Raw genomic sequence first — 23427 nt, 5'->3', positions numbered from 1 at the left:
GAAAATGAGAAGGGAAGAATGGGATCTGGACGCTAGACTGACTGCCCTTGGTTGACCTGCTGACCAGTCTAGTAGTGAGTTGTTTAATGATTACTTGCCATTTTCATATGTTGCAGCAGCTAATAAGGTTTATTTTGAACTGTTAAGTAGTTTTGGTCTAGACTATACAATGTAAGATAGCCTGATGATTGAGACCTTGAGTAGCCGTCATTAAAAATTGCTTCAGGCCTTCATTCCTTCACATCCACCAATTTCCTTTGCTTTCTGGAAGCAGAATGGTGCTAAAGGGCAGATGACACACTGCTCCATGTTGTATTATTTCAGCCATTCCACCCTTGAGATTTTCCTCGAAGCTGGCGCATCCTTCTCCGTTCTGTTAATAGCTTTGATACAGAAGGAAATAAGTGGGTAATTGCAAAGTGTCACAGTTATCTGCAACATAGTTCATTATAAATGCAGTAATTTCTAGGTCACAGAATTTTCTTTATGTCTCACACAATGGGAACATAGATTAATAATTTTCTTAGAATAAGATGTAGTCCTTTTCAGAGCCTGCTAATTTGATGTGTAGGCAAAAAAACATAATGTGTATATTTGGACACTATACTAAGACAGTTCTAATTTCTGTCCCCCTACCCACAAAAAAAGGGGGGGAGATACTACAGCAATATTAACTAAATGCTAAAATACTTCTGATTTTAGATTTGTGTTTCTACTTGGGTAAGAGAGAGAAGCAGATACAGAACTAAAAATATTGACTGCTTCACATCTCAGGAAGTGAAAAGTAAGGGATTTTAGTTTTCAGTACGGTTTCCTTTCACGCATTGCAAGAGTAAGGTTGCCCTGGGAAATACAAATGGAATTTTAGTAAAGTCAGAGGTGAATGATCACAGTGCCTCATGCATTGCCCATCCTAAACAAAAAAATGTAATAGTATTCTTTTTATTTCAGGAAAAAGAAAAATATGAACAGCAGACATTGGAAGAGAACATAAGCAGCTAGGGTGCATGTGAGGCTTTCACTTTGACTTCTTTTGAGAGATTAGAGCAATGGCTTTGTCTTCACTATTATTGGCCCAATCCCTTTTGGAGTGTCTGTTATAGAGAAGGAAGTCTCTTCTGAACCTTTGCTTCTCTGAGTAGTCACTTTGCTAGATATATGAGCTTAAAGCCTTCTTCCTTTACTACACCCTTTCCACATTTGTCTTCTAGGGACCTCCTTTATTCCTGCCACAGAACCCCTGTTCATTGCAGAGGATTCTGGGGAATATTTTGAGATGCAGACTTAACACCCAAATGCAAATGAATGCGGTTCCCTGGGACTCTCCCAACACTCCCCCATGCCTTTGCATTGCAGCAGATGGTTGATAGTGGTGAACAAGGACTCACCCACACCTCCATTTGCGCTGACGTTTTCCCCGGCGCTGAATCAGAACAATCAGCAATCTGATTTCTGCTTGTTCCGATTTAGTGCTAAAGAGCAGGTTTTCCAGGGGAAAGCTCCGGGCAAAGGCAAAACCACTCAGACCTGTGCCTAGAAAGTGTGGGACGAATGGAAAACTGCTTGGACTTGTGCTTTCTATGACAAACCCTAAGCTGTGTTTCTGGGAAGTTTGTCTGCTGTTATTGATCATCATATTATGGAACCCCTGCTATAACTTCTGAAGAAACCACAGGGTTGCTTGAAACACAGTTCGAAAACCATTGAGGAAGATGATAATGTGGCTCATTGTGGCTATATGATCACTTCACAAGATCACCTTAAGCACTGAGTGATGTGGTCTAAAGTGTGTTCATATGTGAGTGAACCTTTAAGGGCTAACTACATGTTACTAATGAAAGTAATTTGGCTCCAGTGGGGGGAACAGCGTGCTCTGGTGGTGTCAGCGGCTTGCGCACTCTGGGCACCAGCAACTCATGTTACACTGCTGGGTGGCCCTTGGGTTGTAGGTTGCCTAGACCTAGGTAGTGTTTCTAGGAGCACAGAGTGGAAAGCACTGGGTTAGAAAAAATTCTGTTTGGTGGCTATATATCCATTACTCAGCTTTAGGACTAGCTAATGTGTGAGATATTACGAGAGTGACAGTGCAATCCCATGCATGTTTACATGGAAGTAAGCCCTGTCAAGTACAGTGAGGTGTACTCCTAGGTACATCTGTGGGACATCTGTGATCCTGTGGGACTTCTTCTTCTTCTTCTTCTTTTTTAAAGCTGAAGTTCTTTGTGTATATCTGAAATGGATTCAAGGACACTGTATTTAATTTGTATGAGTGTGTATAAAATACTGTTGTTAAAATAAACCTTGAGAGGTATATTTAGCATAGGATGTTTTCATTTTTTAAAAGGCAAACTGACGTGGGCTAATTAAAGCTTTTTCAATTTAATAATCAAATTCAAGTGTTTGTTGCCTGTAACTTGAGAGAAATTTGCCTTTGATGTTAAAATATTTTAATTGACATTTATTTTCTTTTAATACATCCTTGCAAAAACAAGCCCTAGCTATTTGCTTGTTTACTGAAAAAGCTTGCTTTCAAGCAATTGTTCTAGTCGTCATTGTTTAGGGAGCTTCTGCTCTTTCTTACACACACACCACAAATTTCAAGCAAGGGAAATATGAAGTCTTAATCACAAGCGAACTCTTGTTTCCTCAGTGAGAATGACATTCCATCCCAGAACATTCAGCCCTCGGTGGCATGATAAATGTTATATTAGTTTCGCTTTTGGTCTTGTGTTGATGGTAAAATAGCCATCACATAATGATAACACAGCAGCTCAGGCCATGACTCAAGCTGTTGAATATAGACATGAGTTGACAATCCAAGAGTAAAGCACATGTTGGGCTTACTAGTATTGCCGGGTTGCAACCTCTTACCTAATGTAGTAGAACCATAGAGTTGGAAAGGACCATGAGGGTCATGTAAGTCCAACCCCTGGAATTCAGGAATATTTTGCCCAATGTGAGATCAAGAGTCTCATGCTGTATTGACTGAGCCATCTCAATTGCTTTATACAGCAGGAGAGGGTGCTAACTCTTCCACCTCCCACCCTATTCCTCTAGAGTCCCATCATTTCTGCACCTTTTCTGTTTCTTACTGTGGAGCAGAATTAAATTCCTACTTATTTTAAGCATGAGGAACATGGAATGATGGAGCTGGACAAGCAGTGGTGGCAATGCTTTTCCACTGCACCAGTACTGTCAAAGGTTCTCTGGATGTCAGTCTTAGGGCTCGCTAAGCAACCTGAGATTTAACACTCATTCAGTGTGAATGAGACCAAAACTGAAAATAACCAGTACTCTAAGACTGGGTTCAAGAAGCCGAAATTGAAGTACCGTATTTTTCGTCCCATAGGACACACCGGTCCATAGGACACACCTAGGTTTTTTTTGGGAAAAATAAAGGAAAACATTTTTTCCTTTATTTCCCCCCCCCCCAACCAGGTCGGGGAATCCAAACCAGGTCAGGGAACAGCGGGATGGTGGCGCTGCATCTCCCCGCTGTCCCCCGAGCTTGTGGGGCTACCGCTGGGGAGAAGTGTGCTTCTCCCCCAGCGCCAGCCTCCAAACCAGGTCGGGGAACAGCGGGATGGCGGCGCTACGCCTCCCCGCTGTCCCCTGAGCTTGTGGGGCTGCCTGATGTCTGCCCGAAGTGCGGGGTGCTCTGCTTCAGCGCACCCCCCGCTCCGTGCAACAGGCTGCTATCCGCAGCCTAGGGAGCCCTGCGGGAACTCCCGCGGGCTCCCCAGGCTTGCTGATAGCTTCCTGAAGCCTGGAGAGCGAGAGGAGTCGGTGCGCACTGACCCCTCTCGCTCTCCAAGCTTCAGCGAAAGCCTGCATTCGCCCCATAGGACGGACACAGATTTCCCCTTTGTTTTTGGAGGGGAAAAAGTGCATCCTATAGGGCGAAAAATACGGTAAGTGAGCAGCTCAATTGGAAGGGTAGTCTGGAACCTACTCCCTAGTCCTGGTGGAGTACCTGGTAGCACTGCAGAGTGGGAAGTCTGCAAGACAGAAACAAGAACCTCCCAGTCCAGAAAAATACTACTGGGCATGCAAGACAGTAATATAGCTGGACTGACAGGCAATTGCTGGAGTTTAATGAAGCCAAGAAGTGGAACGTAGAGTTGGGCAAGGAAGTCTAGCTGTGGAGCTGGAGGTTGAAACAAAGTTAAATTCTGGTAGAATCATTGTGGATACTCTGTTAGAAGATCACAGGGCTTCTAGTTGGAGGCTAGCCAGGCTCTGCAAAAATACAGTGGTACCTCAGTTTTTGAACGTGATCTGTTCTGGAAGACCATTTGAGGTCTGAAACGTTTGAAAATCAAAAACTCAATAGCAAACAGCTAGGCCTCAGGATTCTGCACTCAGTGGAAGCCGCATGGCATGTTCAACTTCCAAGGCGTGTTTGAAAAATGAAGCATTTACTTCTAGGTTTATGGTGTTCGAAAACTGAAATGTTCGTCAACAGAGATGTTCAAAAACTGAGGTACCACTGTACGTTCTTATTTCTTCACTTACTAGATTCCACTCACCTTCCTCCTCCACAGCCTGTATCAGAGATAGAAAACCCGTGGCCCACCAGATGTTGGATTAAAGCTCCTGTCATCCCTAACCATTCACTGTGCTGGCTGGGGCTGATGAGCGTTCAAGTCCAGCAGTGTCTGGAGGGGCCACAGCCTATCTCCTCCTGGTCTAGATCCCACTTGCCTCTTTTTCCAGTAGTGTTCATTCACATTTCTTTCAACTGAGACAATACAGTGTAGCTACTTTCTCCGTTTTTAACGTACGCATACCTCACAGTGAACCACACTTTCCAAAATGTTTGGTTTGGCTATTAGAATATCACTTTTGCCTTAGAATTGGACTGAACACTTTTTTGGGGGGTATAAACTGATTTCTGAAATGATAGTATGTGGTTGCTCTATTCAGCTGATAAACAAAGTAGAAGTAACTTATAAATTTGTTTGTATGTGTGTCAGGAGGCAAGGATGCCCGTGGTGGTACAGAAACGAAAGTTGGTTTTGAAAGTCTTTAAAGTGTATGCCAGCAAAAGTGCCCCACAGGAAGCTGCTTATTCACATTATTTAGACTCAGCCGAGACCCTATTCTTAGGCTTGAAGCAAGGAAACCATTATGTTATGTGGCTCATTTCTGTGCCGCAAAAGTCCTGGGCTGCCTGGGAGGAGCCCACACAATGGCTGTTCCTCATGCTGGTGTTGCCAATATTTGGCAAACCCTCACCATGATCAAAGCCCACGTGAAAACTTATGTCACCTCTGTGGAAGGATGTGTGTATCCAGAATTGGCCTCCACAGCCACTCACGGACTCACTGTTAAGGCTGTGTTCACGTAAGGCAAAGAAGAAGCCCAAGCTTGCAGGAAGAATGATTCTGATACAACAGGATGTCTGCAGCTGGACCCTTCCAATGCAGCTCTGGGCTTCTGACATTTACCTTTATGGCCCAGGAAGGAGTCATTGCAAATGTGAGAAAGGATCCTTAGAGCTGTTCCTCTCATGATGTAATAAAAGTTCTACTTCCTTCAGCCTGAGAAATGCTGGAATGTTGGAGACTGAAAGACACCTTGGTCTGCATCAAGGAGGGGGAAGCTGTGGCCTTCCAGATGTTGCTGCACTACAACTCCCATCATCCCTGAGCCATTAGCCTTGCTGGCTCGCTGATGGGTGTGAGTCCAAAAAGGTTTGGACAGCCATACATTTGCTGCCTGTGGCCTACATTGGTGAGATTTTGAACCCTTGTTAAGTAGGTATCTTGGGTTTGAAATCTCTCTTGCCTCTTGTCTTACTTAGCTGTAGCAATTCACAGCTGGCAATGGAAGTTGGTATAGCAAGTAGGGGAACAGACGGGAGAATGAAGTGCAGTTTCCCCTTCACCGTTTTGTCCTTTCTGACTGGGCACAGGAAGAACTTCATTGGTGATGGTATTTTAAAATGCCTGCATTCCTCCCTTCTTTCTTTCTTTATTTACCCTAAGGTTTTTGCTTTTTTGTAACTAACAGTATCAGGAGCAGGTTTCTCAATTAAATACCGACTCACTGTCTTAATCTTTATCCACGGTGTGCCTTATTGTGCCTTTATTCGCCCTTGCTTTAAATTGATTAGTAAATGAAAATGTTATTGCTCCTTTTAAAAAATCTAGCTTTACTAATGTCAGGCAGAAAAGGCAAGCTATCTGCATTGGCGTGTTCAAAATGAATCTAATCAAGACAGAAATGTACTATTTCGGCTTCTCATTTCCCTAGGAAGTGCAAGCCAGAATTCATTACTATGACAAAGAAAGTAATGGTCTTCACTTTTTTTTTTTAAAAAAAGGCCGTTTTAAAAGAGATTCTTTTTCTTTTATCTCTGAATGGTGTTTTTCTTATCTTGCCCCACAAGTCGGTCTTACTATATTATTTTGAGCAACTATTGACATTGCCGAATCTACTGAAATAGTGATGTTGTATGATGCATATTTTCCACAGAAGGCTCATTCATTCTTTCATTCATGCATGCAGTTAAGAGCTTGCTGTTAAGAAAACAGTAGGTTGACAAAGTGCAGTTTTAACAGCTCATTGTCACTGAAGCAGAAAAAAATACATATCTGCATTTTGAAGGAAATGTATTAATTTTTTCTTTGAAAAGCAAAACTTCCAGTCACTGCAGTACTGCATGGACTTGACAAACCAATCATGAGGATTTGTTCCTTCCACTCCTTGATTCCAAGCAAATATTTTTAAAAATATTCCCTCTCTCCATCTATTTTTAAAAACATAGACTTGCGAATCCTTCCTAAGTGTGATTTTGATAACCTTTCAAAATCTGATGAGATGTTTTATTTTCTTGTTTCTTTGAAGATAAAGAGGATTTTGTCCCGATAGCCAAACACAATGGGATTGATAGACAAAGGAAGTGCCAGTGGGGTCCTGCTGAAATGAGAAGCAGAGATCATGCAAAAGGATGAACAAAGACAAAGAGCCACACTCCACATCTCATTCCCACTTCTCATTCCCACTTCTCATTCCCACTCCTACAGCTAGGAGCCTCACTGATTGCTTCCTGCTCCTCTGCCTTTCCTTCTCTTTGACTTTTGTTGTTTTTAAGGTTTCTCTCATACTGAGACACTTTTTTTCTTTCTTAAAAAAATCCTATATTGACGGATGGTCTTTCTGCAGGTATCTCTTTCCCTGGATGTTCAATCCACGCTTGTTTCAATGACCATTTTCTACCAGTTTCCTTTCTACATTTTAAACACTTGCATCTTTAATTGCGTTTCTGTTCATGGAAGTCATAATAGGTTAGGTAAGATACATTTGATGGTGAGCACAACTCTTTTGTTAGGTTTCTCTTTTCTCCCACCTACAAACCACTGAGAAATGCAATAGCGTTCCACTTAGTATTGCACATTCCCAGTAGAAATGTACAAAGCTGTAGCAAAGGACCAAATTCACAATCTAACAACTGCCCAGAAACCACCTCTTATTGTTCACTTGATAGATCAACTGCATAAAATTCAATTTCCAAAAATAAATTCTACCACCAGTTAATGGATAACATTAAATGGATAATGGATACTGCTGTATCTAATTTCCCCCATTTTAGAGGCAAAAGCTGCAAACCCATGTACACTTTCCAAGAGGTAAGCCCTATTAAATGCAGTCCTACTTCTGAGTAAGCATTGATAGGATTGTGCTGTAATGCTTTCCTAACATTAAAAATGGCTACTGCAGCTCCACGTTATCTATTTTATTAAAATGTGAAGCATATATAGAATGAATAGGATAAGCAGAAGTTATACATTTCCTAAAAAGTGAAACATTTATAGAATGAATAGGATAAGCAGAAGTATAAATTCATCTCCCTACTATGTCCTGGAGATCCCAGGCACAAGTCTTCCAGAAAGTCAGCTGTCAAAAGGAATCAGTGGGGTTTTCTGTGCCAGATAGTAGTGGTAGGTAGTGATGAGTCAGGATGGAACAAAATGTTACGAGGAAAACACAGGATTCCCCTACTGTAAATCCCTCCTCCCATAATGATGGAGTTGGGAGGGGGGAATTTGTGGGCAGCAAGGGAGCTTACCCTCCCCCTCTGATTTCTCCCTGCAAATGCTGTCTCTGGTAGTCAATCTCTCCCCACCCACCCCATCTGAGTTGTGAAAAAGGGCGTGGGGGGGGCGGGCGGACGGGAGACAGACTTTTGAAGGAGGAACCAGAGTCTGCACATAAGGTTAATCTTCACTCTAGCTGCCCTCACCAATTACACCATGTATTCCTCTTATCTCTCAGCACATAAGCAAATGGGAGCCACATGCATTCACCTTGATAACATCTACTGTATTTTGTTCTTGCCCCCCTTTTTGCTATGGAGAGCAGTGGCTTTCTCCCCTGTAGATGGCTCAATAGTGTGTGTTCCATGCAGTTACGGGTGTTGCCATGGGTCATACCAGAGCCCCTAGTAAGTCACTGGGTCTTGGGTTTGGAGACTCCTGCTCTTAACGGTGCTATAGCAGCAATTCTCCCTAGGGGTGCCATCTCAATCTCAGCATTGTAGGTGCCTGCTGCCACAACACAGACGTGCGATGTCACATGAACATGCCTGTGACATCACACACATTACCTACAGGCATGTGCATGTGAAGTCACACATCCAGGTTGCAGTGGGAAGGGGCTCAGACTCGAAGGCAGAGAGAATCTGCCTCTGTATCTGAGCCCCCTCCCCAAAGGGTGCCTCGCTTGCTGGATGTGAAGGGTGGAACTGAAACGCCTTTCTCTTAGAAGCAGCATCACTGCCGCCTGCCAGCTTTTCTCATTGACTTTGTGGGTGCCCAGCACCCACAATTATATTATTGTGGGTGCCCAAGCACCCATGGCCCCTGGAGTTGGCTCCTGCTTTCACATTAAATCAGAATAAATAAAGTTTTAACCCCTTCCTTGTGGGGCCCTTTATTGCAGAGGGGAGAGGGCACCCTGATGCATTTTGGTGAGTTACAACTCCATAACTCGGAAGGGTGAAAAATGAAGTTAAATTGTAAATCGTGCACCATTTCTCCACTTCTAGTTGCCCTCTTGCATAGTGGTTCTTGTGCAGAATGCTCAGTGTGTGCATTAAAATAATAAATTTGTTATCATTGTCTTTCTTCAAAGGCACTTTTTCTTTGAGGGTTAGGGCAACATGGTCCAACTCAGTCTACGCCAACCTGGTGCCCTCCAGATGTTGGCTGTGTTGGCTGGGACTGATGGTAAACATCTGGAGGACACCAGGTTGTCAAAGGCTGCTCTAGCTGATGGAAGAAAGAATACGATGGTCTCATTGGCCTAGTCAGACTGCTTCGAAATATACAATGAAATATTCAAATGGAAATAATCCCCCAGTGATGATGCCTCTGGGAAGAGTTAATTAAAAAGGATGAAATTGAATTAAAAATGACCTATTATGGACTGCCAGAAAGCCATCACAAAACTTAGAAATATTATTCTAATAGCTTCCTTTTTGTGAGAAATTGCTCATTGCACTAAATAGGTCTATTTTGACAATGGGCAAATGACTGGCATTTCAGCTTTAATTATGTGGAACACCTAGGTGATTTCAAAACTACCCAGTTTTGAGAATGAGTAGGGAGAGAAAGGGGTACATTATGCAGCTAAGTTTTGAAGTTGTCGTAAGTTTAGGATGACCAGAAATTTTGTATGGGTCAAGATTATAATACTTAAATGCTAGATCACACTTTAAATAAAACCCCGTTCCATAGTTGTGTGTATCACAGATGGATCATAATGACAATAAAGCTTGTTTTCAGACATGTATTGAGTGGTGTGCTTTTCTATTTTTGTGAAGTGAGAGCATGTCCCTTCCCCTGACTGTGACTTAGGTAGTATATTTGGAACTGGTGTGCTGGATGGTCCAGTCTGTGTGAGCTCCCCCCAGTTTCTTGAAGGGTGTGCGCGCACAATTTTAGCCTTTGTGAATCCAGGCCTCTATATGAAATTCAAAGTGTTGCTACTGACCTTTAAAGCCCTAAACGGCCTTGGCCTTGTATACCTAAAGGAGTGTCCCCACCTCCATTGTTCAGCCTGGACACTGAGGTCCATCACCCAGGGCCTTCTGGTGGTTCCCTCACTGCAGGAAGTGAAGTTACAGGGAATCAAGCAGAGGGCCTTCTTGGTGGTGGCACCCACCCTGTGCAACACCCTCCCATCAGATGTCAAGAAGATGAGTAACTACATATCCTTTAAAAGACATGTATATACTGTATATAACCTTTAGAAGTTTTTAATGTCTGATGTTTTATTATGTTTCTGTATACGCTGGAAGCTGCTCAGAGTGGCTGGAGAGACCCAGTCAGATGGGCAGGGTACAAATAATAAAATTATTATTATTATTATTATTATTATTATTATTATTATTATTATTATGCATTACATGCTACCGGATGCTCATAGCTGAGAGGTGAGGTTCAGACTGCTCCATGATGCAAGTTGGAGCTCCAGTGTTTGGTAGGACTGAGGGCTGTTGGCGCACTGCCAGTACTAGCTATGCTAACAAGTATATTCAAAGAGACAGGTGTTTCAATAGCAGTGATCACTGCTGTAAAGGGGAGTTATTTTTTCTGCTGAGGAATCGGGACTCTTGTCAGTTGGTAGTTTTATGTCTGAATTCTGTGTGTGCATTTTTCTTGCTCCTGCAACACTGTAAAGAAGGTGCTTGTCGTACTTTGATCTACCTATCACTTTTACTGGCTGTGCACATACAGCTAAGCGTGGGAATGCAGTGGAAGCAGTGGCGTAGCGTGGGGGGTGCAGGGGGGCGGCCGCACCGGGCGCAACATCTGGGGGTTAGGGTGCGCAAATCCACGGGTTAGGGGGCGCAAATTACTTGCCTTGCCCCGGGTGCTGACAACCCACACTATGCCACTGAGTGGAAGCAATTACTTTGTGATTGTTCTCTTTAGGTGATTGTTCTCTTTAGGTGTTCTCATTTTAGGTGATTGTAGTGGTTCCCTCTAGCAAACTCTTGGCGCAATGGGTCAGTGCATCTGGCTGTTAACCAGAAGGTTGGTAGTTCAAATCCACCCAGGGACAGCTGTTTGCAGGATTCCTGCATTGCAGAGGGTTGTACCAGATGACTCTCAGAATCCCTTCCAACTCTACAATTCCATGATTCTATGATTCCATGGTGCTTTTACTTATACAAATAAGCAAAAAAGGTCAAGTTTTTTCTTTTCATTTTTTTAAAGGCGAACACTGTTCTTCTCAAAGTGTCCCATCCTTGCATCTTTCGCAAGTGTAGTTGAGTAGGCATACCCTTTTTAAAGTTTTAGTTGTATTTGTTGTATTGTCAGAAAGGGAGCAGGAGAGGTCCACAGTAGACAGCTGCACCCTTGCCTGCTTTCAAAGTCCATTACTGAGTTGGTGTCCTTGGGAGAATTCCTATCAGTATGTCTCAGTCTGTCACTTGTGAAGTGGTAGCTCAGCTTGTTCTCTTGGTTTTCATTGCAAAAACATAGAAGGTTTGGGGCCTTGGGCAAGAGATTAGATCAGCACTACTGAGACTTTACGAGAATACATCTATGCCCAACAGAGCTGCATACCTGGGTCTTCCTCGCCCCTACACTTGTTCAGCTCTTTTGACTACTTCCCTTTGTGTTTTTTCACAGTCCTGCTTACAGTATCTCATATGAACCTTCCTACAGTTATTCTCTTACTTTAGTTCCTGTGTTCTCATATGAACCATCCTGTGTTCAACATGTGACTTTATCTCTGGTCTCAGATAACTGCACCCTCAGCAGTCCATGTCTTCCATCCTCTTTGTTTTGGTAATCCTAGTGGGCAGTGCTATTGTTCTAGAAAAATAGGTGCCGGAACTCACCATGAACACCTCCCTCGTTCTCTTATCATGGCAATGGCGCCCACCACAGAGGTGCCAGAACTGAGTTCTGGTGAGCCCTGCTAGTGGGGCCATGTGACCTACATTTTGGAAATCTGAACTACATCTGTTAATAGTTCCATCTCATTACCATTGCCAACAAGGTGTACAAAATTATTTGCATCATTGTTAGTGTGCCATGAACCCCAATCCACCTCCATGGCAAAGCACTGCATTTATTTAGACTGCAAAATCACTACCCTTTTGCCTTTGACCTGCCTCAATCTTAAGGTCCAACTTCACATGAGGGTGATAGATCCATGTCTTAAAGAGGGCTGCGGGGTGGTGGTGGAGGAGTGTAGCTGAAAGCACGAAAGGGTCGTGTGGGTGAGGGCCATTGAATTATCCCCCTTCTGATGGCTCCCCAACCCTTGGCAGTGCATCCCCTGAAGCCATTTCCTTTGAAGTCTATTTCCCCTATCTGGGCTTCAGTAATGGAAGTTGAGCCAGTAAGGAGAGAAGCAGCTGGAAGGGGGCATGCGTCAAGTACATCACCCCTTGCCTGCGTATTCCTTACCCTCGGCTTGACATGTGATTGGGGGATACAGCACTTGTGCTTGGTTGGGAACATATGTAGCTCTGTGGCTGAGTATCTGCTTTGCTTCCTATAATTCTAAATCATTGTCATGTGTAGTTTAGCACTCAGGTCCTTTATACCTAGGACATGTTTGTTTGTTTGTTTGTTTGTTTGTTTGTTGTACTTCTTACCAGAAGGACCCGGAATGGATTGCAGCATTTAAAAACACAGTGAAACCAGAAAAATAAAAGAACACCCAATACGACCCATAAAATCCCAAAACAATAATTCCATATAGCTCATTACAGGGAGGACACCAAAATGAGTTCTTCAGTTTTCAAAGGCCAGGATAAAGAGATGAGTCTTTACTACCTTTTACTAAAATGAAGATACTGTATACGGTACTTTGCAAAGATAGTGTTATTATTGTTATTATTTAAATTTGTATACCACTCTTCATCTGTAGATCTCAGGGTGGTTCACAGTATAAGAATACAAAAAACAACAACACAAAATACATAATAAAAACAAGAAGAAGAACAAAACAAACCAATAACCCTCCTCCCCCAGGAGGCAAAATATTCACTTATGTGTATGTGCTTAGGCAGGGCCAGCCCAAGACATTTGGGTACCTGAGGCAGACCTCAATATGATGCTCCCCTCGCTCCCTACCAGGGAAGAAAAGGTCAGGGAAGAAAAGGTCAGGGAAGATCTGCATCAGGAACAAGGTGGGCCAAGAAAGACTGGCATCGGGATTTGCTGCCCTGGTGGACCCTGCTGCCTGAGGCAGTCATTTCACCTTTCTTCGTGGGTGTGTCGGCTCTGTGCTCAGCCATACAAATTTTTCCCCCTCTCAGAGCCCCTTAGGTCATATGTGAAACAGCCCTTACTGGATTTGTTACTATGTCACTACAAACATTTGTGCTTGGTTGCTGTTTCTTTCCAGCCTCAGCCTCTGAAGATGCAGTACTGAATTGGACATAGCAATTTCCATGGCAACCCATGTTAGTTTCCATGGCAACTTAAGATTTTCACAAGCAAGAGATTACAACTTCACACTATCAAACAGTGGGGAAGCTACGATAGAGGAGAGACTGTTTTAGTCACGTGCATTGTTTGACTGATGGGGAAAGACTAAAGAACTTAACTTTCCCCATTTAATTCCCTTTTAAAAGATCATGTTCATATTCAGGTTCTCGTTTAAAAGCCATTACATTGGAAGAAGCTGCTTTGCTCTGTAATAATACCTTGCCCCACGTGTCCCTCTAAAGTGCCCCATGTGTAACTCAGCAGACACATAATCAAAGCAAGCTTCTTTGTTTTCATGGTACATGGGTTAAAACTCATTTGGGTTGGTTTGAAAATAATGTTAGAGAAAATGTAGCTTGCATTGGAATTAAATGGTTTTAAGTTTCCACTCTATGACCCACTCACATATTTCACAGCATACAATTCTGTGTCCAGGCAAGCCAAATGCTCTGCTAAGAAAAGCTTAAATCGGTGACCTGCATTGAGCAAATGTGCATATTTTTCATACTGCAAATTTTTTTTTGCAATTTGTGCTCTTTCTGCTTAATTTAATAGTGGGGAAGGGAAGGAAGCCATGGAGAACACCAAAGTCCCAACCCCAACCACTGTGAAAGCTTATCCAGCCCTCTTCCTGCCTCCCTGAGCTTTTAGCACACAATTTCAGTCATCTTGGAACTAGAGGGGGTAAAATCTTGAACTGATGAATTGGATTCAAGTATTGGTATCTGAAGAAGTGTGCATGCACACGAAATTGAATTGGTATCTGAAGAAGTGTGCATGCACACGAAAGCTCATACCAAGAACTAACTTAGTTGGTCTTTAAGGTGCTACTGGAAGGAATTTTTTTATTTTGTTTTGACTATGGCAGACCAACACGGCTACCTATCTGTAACTGGATTCAAGTGCTTAATGTTGATATTTGGTACTGCTTGATACTATGAGCTTTTTTTATATACTGTGATTTACTTGTGGTTTTTGATGTGAGTTGGATCCAGAAGAAGTTAGTCACATTTTTAGCTATCCATGAGCATCAGTGATGTCAATGTGGATAAATACTTCCTTTGGTTCCATCCAATTTCTGTGGATCTGTGTAACTGATGTTTTGGATATAAACCACATTGAGCAAGGTAGATTAAGAGAGAAAGGAATAAATTGAGAATTACATTTTGGTTTTTCAATTAGCTCCTCAGGAAGCCTAATACCACATTCTGCATTTCTCATCCCCTTCTTTGGAACTGAGGCGCACATGCAGCCCTCTGAGAAAGGAATATTTATCGAGCACCTAAATTCACAAAGCCTTACAACTGAAATTAAGCACTGAGTGTGCTTAATTAGGGAATTAAGGATAGGGAAAAGTTAACTGACAGCTGACAACACCATAAAAGAGAAAGATAGTTGTGACAGTTCAGGAAAGTCTGTAAGAAGAAATGGGTTTTGAGGGATGTGTGGGAGGGGTGGCTTGTGAAAGAAAGTGGGTTAGACTGTTCCAAATATGCAAAGCCATATGGCAGAAGGCGTGGGGAGGCAGTTGGAGAGCATCTGCCAACAGCACATGAATTAGGAGCAGACTGAACAAGAAAGGAAAGGTGATACGTGTGGGGCTACTCCATTTTAAACTCCTCTCAGCCTTGCTAGGTAGGTTAGATGGAAAGGTATCAAGTCAAATCTTTATTACGCCCATAGGCCAGCATAAGGTGAAAGCACCTACAAACACAAGTAGAGGCTGCTAAATAGGCAAGAGGGCAACTGTAAAAGTAAGGGGCACTCATACTCATTCTCTCAGTTATGATAGACCAGGATAAGATAAAAACACATAAGGCATCTAAGTCAAGCAGATGTAAACCTTCAGTTGTGTGGTACATACCCTCCTCCGACGTATGTCCATCATAGCAGCACAATATCTGGCGACTGAATATGTTATATCAGGGTTTATATCTTGGAGCAATAAAGATATATAGAATTGGTCTATGTGTCCTGGAAATTTGTGTATTATTGGCAGAATGAACATGGCATGTATATTTGTATAATACTGGCAATGGGGAAAAAACCATGTTCAATTGTTTCTCAGAGCCACAGGGACATTTTCTCTCCTCATAAGGTTGTCTTCCTGAAATGACCTTCTGGATGGCTGAGGGGAGAGCCTTGCAATGAGCCAGGGTGAAAGCTGTTTTGTTTCTTCAAGATTAGTTAAATATGCCATTGGTGAGATGAGATATCTACTCGTTTCAATGATAATAAAAACACGCAAAGGTAGTTTCTCTAGCTTCTGTTGAGTTTTATGATATGTATCTAGGTTCCTCCCTGTGAACAAGTCCAAAATGACAAACTGGCATTTTTTGTTATCCTGTTCACTCACTTCTAGATGCCTGGACATGTGTTCACTTGCACAGCTGAACATTGAATAACATGTCTGCCAGTTCATGAAATGTGTTTGCTTAGCCAGCATTTCTTCCTGACTGCCAGGTATTCATCACCAAAGAGCTCCTTAGATAGAGGTGGCCATGTTCTGTCTGTAGCTCCACCCTCTTTGAATGAAGCCCCAGCTCACCTTGCTTTCACTGTTGTGCGTCAAGGCCCACCCTCCACCCCATTTGATGAATAAAACACGTGGACACCAGTATTTTAGGTTAATGGGCTAATACAGGCCACAACCTTATTGGTTACAGAATGTGAGTGGTATTGGCTTAGGCATTGGACCCAAACAGACTATATCTGACTCCTGCACCCCATGCAGAGAGTCTCTCAAGGATTAACCACCAGCAGGGGGAGCCCTGTTGATGTACATCAACTCAGAGCTCCCCTCAGGGTCACTGGAGAGGTCGTGTCTACCCAGGCTTTGGACAGGAACCACGACCCCCGGATTCCTTTAATGTAATGCCCTTAAAGGGGAAGGGCAGGTGATGGCCACAACCTCCCCTCCCGTCCACCAAGCTTTTCCAGTGCCTAACCTCCAAACCTTACAAAGTTGTGACGATTAGCTACGAGGTAGGCGAAAACCAAGTGGCTGGTGCCAATCTGCCAAGTGGAAAAATTCCTACCAGGCCCCCTCAACAGGCGACCAACCAAGATCCGCGGGAGCAGGAAGCTGAAGGAAGAGTTCCCGGCTGTGCGGCTGCTTAAATGCGGCAAACCACGCCCCCCAGCCAGCCAGATTGGCTGGCTGCAGCTGTGATGCGGGCCGGGACTCCCCAGTGACACGGGGGACTTGACATGCCCCCGCTAAGTGGGAGAGTGCAAGGCCAGCATGCAAGCCCGCCCTCCTGTGAAGGAGAGTGGCTTTGCATGCAGTACAGGTGGTGCCATGATGAAATTGAAAAAATATGTAACAGTGATTATGGTACGTTGCACAGAAGAGCAGATAATCCTCCTTTGCTTGATAATAAATGTCTTTAGCTTCAAGCCAAATAACCTCCAGCTAAAAGGATGTGAGGTGACAGGGCAGGGAAGAAGTGTTGGAGAATCTCTGTTGGGGATTGTGCTGGGCCAGGTGAAAAAATAGCCTGACTATGAAATGGTTTTTCTATGTTCATATAAATGCCAATGCAGTTCAAATGCCCAATTTTTGTTTATGATTGACACTTGAACATGCCAATTACTATACAACTGTACACTTAAGTTTGCTATTCTGTTCATGCACTGAGTGCGCTGGAAGAATAATACACTCCCCATTCTCTGCTTGTTTCCTTTTTTTCTTTTTCTGTAATTGCTGCTCTTCTCTGTGTTGACGTTTCATGTGGGTTGAGTGTTACAGACCAAGGAGTTGTCAATAGATCTGTTGGAACGAAAGCTGTGATTCAGTGTTTCCGTGTGTTGTGAGACGGCAGAATCTCCAAGAAGATAGTAGGCCTGGGCGATATATCAGTATATGTGGGGGCAGACTGCAATGACAGCTTCACTCAGCGGTATATCGCTGGTGAAAACATCACTGCTCTTGAGTCCCTCTGCCTCCAGTGTCCAGTGTGCTGAGGGAGAAACAAACTAGCCGGGAGCTGGAGGCAGAGGGACTAAAGCGGTGGTCATCTCACCAGCAATATACATATGGTGAAACCGCCATGGCGCTCTGCCCCAGCAGGGGGAGAATCAAGCTGAATCTGTGAGGTGCCAATGCAGCTTGTTCCTTCCTCCACTTCTTTAAACTGTTTGGCTGAGGAGCGTGCTGCTGCCCTCACCTCAGCCAAGCACTTTTACGGAGCCCCCAACCCACCACCGACTTGCACAAACCAGCGGCAGGATGGGGGCTCCATTAAAGTGCTCCCCCTCCCCAGCTGAGAGAGCCTTGACACTGCTCCTGCTTGCATGGGAGTAGGAGAGAGCCCGACCCCTCCTGGCTGCCTTCTCTGGGAGGGTGTGCTGAGCCTTTCCTCCCAGAAAGACGGAGCCCACCCTCCCAGTGGAAGGCAGCCAGGCAGTGTAGGGGCCTCCAGCAGCCCCCGTCTGCAAGACACGGATAGGTTGGGTTTGCACCCCGTGCTTTGCGGACTTTGCCCGGAAGGGTGGGCTGCATCATTCCTCCTGGGAAACGACCCCCCACTGGAGGAAAGAGCACACTCGCACAGGCGAAGGTGAAGGCAGTCAAACACACGGAGCCTGACAGTTTCTGTGCACTTGGCTACTGCTGCTTGGTCCATGGGGGTGGGGAGGTGGACAAGGTAGCTCCCCTGCTCCCCACACCAGCGATACACCACAATGTTGAAAACCCAACATTGCCTTGCTCTAGAAGATAGTAAAGTGAGTTATCTCATCAATATGTTTCGGTAATTAATCTCTTTTTAATAGCTGCTATGCTGCCACAGGGTGTCTGCTCCCACCCGACCTTTGTGTGGGCAGCTGAGGTCACTGTGGCGGAGGCACCGGAAGCAGTAAATGACATGACAACATTTGGGGATCAAAAATGGCCACAAGTTTATTGATTACAGATGTCAGTAGGCATTGGCTACGTATCCTGAATCAAACAGCAAGATTGCTGGCTGATTACTTCATCAGGGTCAATCCTAAAATAAAGATTCCCATATGAGGCACATCAAATTCAGGCAACCCCTCCAGGATGCCATTTGGGAAGTTCTAGGGCATACAGACAGAATCCTTCCCCTTGGACCCCTTTACTGGGGTGTCCTGATACTTTGATCCAGAAGAAAAGGAAGGTAAAGCTCCTTCCATTCCACTCGGTGGCCATATTTGGGGCTAGGGAAGAATTTGCCTGCAGACAAATTGGGCTGGTGTGGTGGTTTTGCCTACCTCATGGCAATTCTTACAACTTGCTGGTGGAAAAGGGCATTGGGTTGGATCCTTAGTCCAGTGTTTCCCAACCTTTTTTGGGCAAAGGCACACTTGTTTCATGAAAAAAATCTCGAGGCACACCACAGCCCCGTGACGTAAGCGCGCAGCGTCACGCCGGGAGGGACGCATGAAAGTGTAAGTTTCAATTCCCCCCCCCGCCTTCCTTCTGTGCCAACCGCCAAAAAGCCAAGAATTGCGGAACCGCCAGCGGAGGGGGGAGGGCGAGCGGAGGCAGCGGCGAGCCCCGTTCCTCCCCATCCGCCCCATTCCGTGCAAGGAGCGCGAACAGGTGTGAGAAGGGGGTCAAACCTGCGGGCCGGCGCCGGGGAACCTCCAAGCTTTGGGGGTGGGGGGGAGGAGGCAGCAAAGCGAGGCAGGAAGGAGAGCGCGGCTTGGCTGGGTGAGCTTTGGCAGGGGCAGGGAATGAGAGCCGCGAGGCGGGCGCTGCGGACGGAGGCGCTGCCCGCCGAGCTCACAGGCAGCCAGGCAGGCAGACGGCGAGAGCCCCGCGCTGGGCGGCCTCTCCTGGGAAGTTTCAAAGCTGTAGTTAACTTTTTTAATTATTATAAAAAAATTGAATGCTGGAGCACGATTTCTGTTCTCATCCTGAAGCAAAGTTCTTAACCCAAGGTAATATTTCTGGGTTAGTGGAGTCTGTAACCTGAAGCCTCAGTTACCCGAGGTACCACTGTCCCATGTAATGTAGTTTTGTGTTGTGAGCCTTGGATGTTAAACAGCCACCACCACCGCAGGCCCTTAAAAACAAGGTACTTTCATATTCATCTTTACTTGGAGGCAAGCCTCCCTCTTCCCAAGGGGGCCACTTCCCAATTCAGAGTGCTTGGCATCCTAAGGAGGGGAGCAGCGCTGTATTTGGGACGCTGCTGGCGGCAGAGGGGCGCAAATAACAACACTGAACAGATCCGTTGGAAAAAGCAGCTGTACCAAAATGAATTATTGCGAAAATGAGGGATATTTGAGGGAGGGGCCGTCAAATGTTGTCCTCGCCCAGGACGCCACTTGAAGGAAGCAGCGGGGGCGGACGCGGGTTGGAATCCTCTCAGCCCGGCCTCCCTCACAGGGTTGTTGTGGGGGGTAAATGGCGGGGAGCCCCGCCCGCCCCCCCCCACCGGAGCTCCTGGGAGGGAGAAAAAGGAATGCGAAAGCGCTAATAATAAAAGCCAATTTATATATGTGGAGAGAGGGAGGGAACCCTGAGGCCGCGTCAGGCCCACAAAGGCGGGAAGGGGCCCCTCAGCCGCGCAGGAGGCGCCTGTCCCGCAAGAGGCCGGCAAAGGTCACCTCTGACGCCCTTGCGCCTCCCTCCCTCCCTCCATTGCGCGCGCAGCGGGGGGGGCGTCGCTCACCATCCTCCGTGGCTGCGCGTGGCGGCTGCAGGTCGGCGGGCCCCTCTGGCGCGCGTGGACGGCAGCGCCCCTGGCGCAACTCAGGCGCTGGAGGGGGCGGAGCGAGCGGTACATGGCGGAGGCTGAGGAGCGAAGCGCCGCGGGCGGGCGGGCGGGCGAGGGGGAGGAGGACGGAGTGGGCGGAGTTGCAGCCAATGGGGTGGAAGAAACCCACGTTTCCTTTTTGAAAGAGAAACTTTTAAACGAGCGCGTGGTTGAAGAAGGCGCTTGCCCAGCTCCCCTCTGCGCCTCGGAGGGCGGGTTTGAGCACGCGCAATGCGCCGCCCTCCCGCCCTGCGCCGCCGTTTCGCGCTCCTCCCTTTTGTGGCCGGGTCCTGTCAGCTGATCCTGTGTTATTTGCTGTGTGTGTGTGTGTGTGTGTGAGGGGAGAATGGAGAGAGAAACCTCGGCACCATCACCGCGGAGCCGCCCCCGGCTCGATGCGGATCCTTGCCGCCGCCGCCCCGCCTCTCGCCGCCCGACTCGCCCGCCTCCCTCCCACGGCACACCAGGCAACGTCTCGCGGCACACTAGTGTGCCGCGGAACACCGGTTGGGAAACACTGCCTTAGTCTAATCTGAGTGCGACTGGGCCTGCAACTGTTTAACCCAGGCACAGGCAAACTCGGCCCTCCAGATGTTTTGGAACTACAGCTCCCATCACCCCTGACCACGGGTCCTGTCAGCCAGGGATGGTGGTAGTTGTAGTCCCAAAACATCTGGAGGGCCGAGTTTGCCTATGCCTGGTTTAACCTGCTTTGCAAGTGAAGTCAGTCTAATTTAGTGATGTAGTAGTCATTTGAAAAGCTATATTCTAGCCAAGGAATTATTTAGTTCTTGACAAGGAACCTTCAGAACTTCATTCTGAGGATTCTTTCATATAGAGTTCAATTATATTGCTTATAATTCAGTATAACATGTTCTATAAATTCAAGTAGGTAGCCATGTTGGTCTGACGCAGTTGAAATAAATAAAAAATTTTAAAAATTATCCCGTAGCACTTTAGTTTGTTCTGGGCATAAGCTTTCTGAAGAAGTGTGCACTCACACGAAAGCTTATACCTAGAACAAACTTAGTGAGTCTCTAAGGTGCTACTGGAAATTTTTAAAATTTTTAAATTATGTTCTATAAATGTTCAGTAACACAAACTTCTGTTTCTCAGTTCTATCTCCTTTCTTCTTTCCTTATCTGTATGTACAACAGCAACCCTGTACATAACCCTTTCTTAATCTATTTACCATATAGAGTTCCTGTCTGCATTTTCAACGGCTGTAATATACCAAAGGGAATATCTGTAATGTTGATCTTGTATTTTTAATGTGATTTTTCTTTGGAGCTTTCCACTAAAAGCCATTCATTGTTACAGAATAAAACAATGGATGTTACACTTTTACCCTTCAATAGTGCTAACATAAAAAGTAACTCACTGAGGCAAAGATGTTGGATCGCACCACGGCTCCATACGCTCAGCACACTCTTTCCTATAGCAACCAAACAAATGTCCATAGGATGCTGGAAAAACAGAACAAGATGGAGGCAATTGATTCCTGAGCACCTTCCACCACCACCCTCCGGCACAAATACACACACACACACACACACACACACATTTTTCCTACTAGCCTTAACTGCATTTGTTATCCTGGAGCCTACGTTAACTGTTGTGAATCTACCCAGGGTTAGGTAACCCTGGTTTTGTATCCCAGGCAAGAAGGACTGCTACTTCGCATTAACCATAGTTAACATAGGTGCCAATATAAATTTCTGTTAAGGCTCATGTTAAGGCTGATTTGTCTTGCTCATGAGTCTCATTTTCACAGGTTTGTGGGGAGGAAGGAGTCTTCTGGAGGGCTTTAGAAATGAAATGGATGCCCTCTAACTAGAGTATCCATGCCCTTGAGCTGTGCTGTAGCCAGCTGGAGCTGGTATTGATTTTAGCCATTAGGTTTTGAAAATGTTCTCAAAATGTTTTCTTTTAGCCATGGGGATCCTCCCCAAAAGTTAATAATACCCCAGAGAGATATCATTGGTGCGTGTTTTGGAAAACAGCCAGTTAGAAAGATGATAACACTCCCTGGAGGATAGTATGCTGTTTGTCAGCAATAAAATCACATCTAAAGCAGCAATTCTCAAACTTTATGATACACTAGTTCAAGAAAAGAGTCTTTCCAAATCCAGATAAAGATTCATCTGGCAATGATTATTATTGCCCCTAATTTACAGGATGATGTTGAGGAAATGTGCACCTTGCCCCATTATAAAGTGCAAAAAAAAGAGCAAAAAAAAAAAAAAAAGTTTGGAAATTAAATTGGCAAAATCTGTGGTTGCTATAGTTGATTTTTTACTTTCTCCCAAAGGATGACACTCTGGTTTTGGCTAATCAACAAAAGCAATTAGCTCTGGAAGAATGCTCACCTCACTTTTTCTTTTTCTTTTTTTGTAATTTCTTTTGTAAAGCTTTCATATTTTAATTAATTCAGATTTCGTTCTTTCAATTTCCCCCCAGATTATTTTGGAAAATGATTTATTTCAGTGAAGTTCTTAAGCATGCAAAGAAAGAAAGTCTGTAGCCCCTAAATCAGTGATTTGGATGGAGTCAACCCCCAAGAGGGACCCTCTTGCCCCAAGTGCCCTTGGTGGGGAAACAGGCTCCCCCTCCCCCACCATATTCGTGCAGATAGTCTTTCTTTCCCTGGATGCAAACCAGTGAAGACTCTGTAGCCATTGTTTTATATTGGGGAGGGGAATCACAGTGCATTCACAAAGTGACTAGAGGATGGGAAACCATTCTTGTCATGGACCCTTGGGGCAACAGGGTCTTTTCAGGGGGGGGGACAGCTTCCCTTCACCAGCTGATTTCATGCATGTACCTTTTGTTTCCCCTAATGGAAAGCAATGGGGACTCTGCAACTTCCTTTAAGAGCATTTGAAAGATGGTTCCACTGGGCAAGAAGCAATGCAGTGCAAATTGCAAAGTCAGGCAGACTTCACCAAAATGGCACCTGCCTGCTTCCTCTCCAGTCTCATTCCCTCCCCAGTTTTTCCCAGATTTCTTTTCTCCATGAGAGGGATGAAAATGCATCTATTATGATAGCTTTGGGTAGCGGTGAAAGGGGCAAGGAGGCAGTGAAAAGTGAGTGGTTTATCTTTGACGAGGGTCAATGAAGTCTTGTCAGATTCCCTGGTACCTCTGTCGCCTCTTGTGGCGTAGCTTCCCCTTGTCTCTTTGCAGTCCTTCACATAGGCATCTGGCTGGCCAGCTGGGCCTTTGGCCTAATCAAG

At 45.1% G+C, this 23427-nt stretch overlaps 1 protein-coding gene and 1 long non-coding RNA gene across 9 annotated transcripts in view; one reads left to right on the top strand and one right to left on the bottom strand.

The window, feature by feature from the left end:
- HECW1 (HECT, C2 and WW domain containing E3 ubiquitin protein ligase 1) overlaps window positions 1–23427 on the top strand; it is a 192045-nt gene that overhangs the window by 8243 nt on the left and 160375 nt on the right. The window lies entirely within an intron of this gene.
- On the bottom strand, window positions 101–8567 carry LOC309380971. 2 transcript variants are annotated; one of them, XR_014173242.1, is made up of 2 exons: window positions 8313–8567; window positions 101–383 (listed from the first exon to the last, which is right to left on the bottom strand). It is a non-coding gene; the product is annotated as an uncharacterized lncRNA (long non-coding RNA). The 2 variants fall into 2 exon arrangements; XR_014173243.1 differs by lacking the exon at window positions 8313–8567 and adding an exon at window positions 5451–5531.

This window comes from Podarcis melisellensis (assembly GCF_964234715.1).
Source record: "Podarcis melisellensis genome assembly, chromosome: 12".
Lineage (NCBI taxonomy): Eukaryota > Metazoa > Chordata > Lepidosauria > Squamata > Lacertidae > Podarcis > Podarcis melisellensis.
This window is presented reverse-complemented; position numbering and strand designations above follow the sequence as displayed.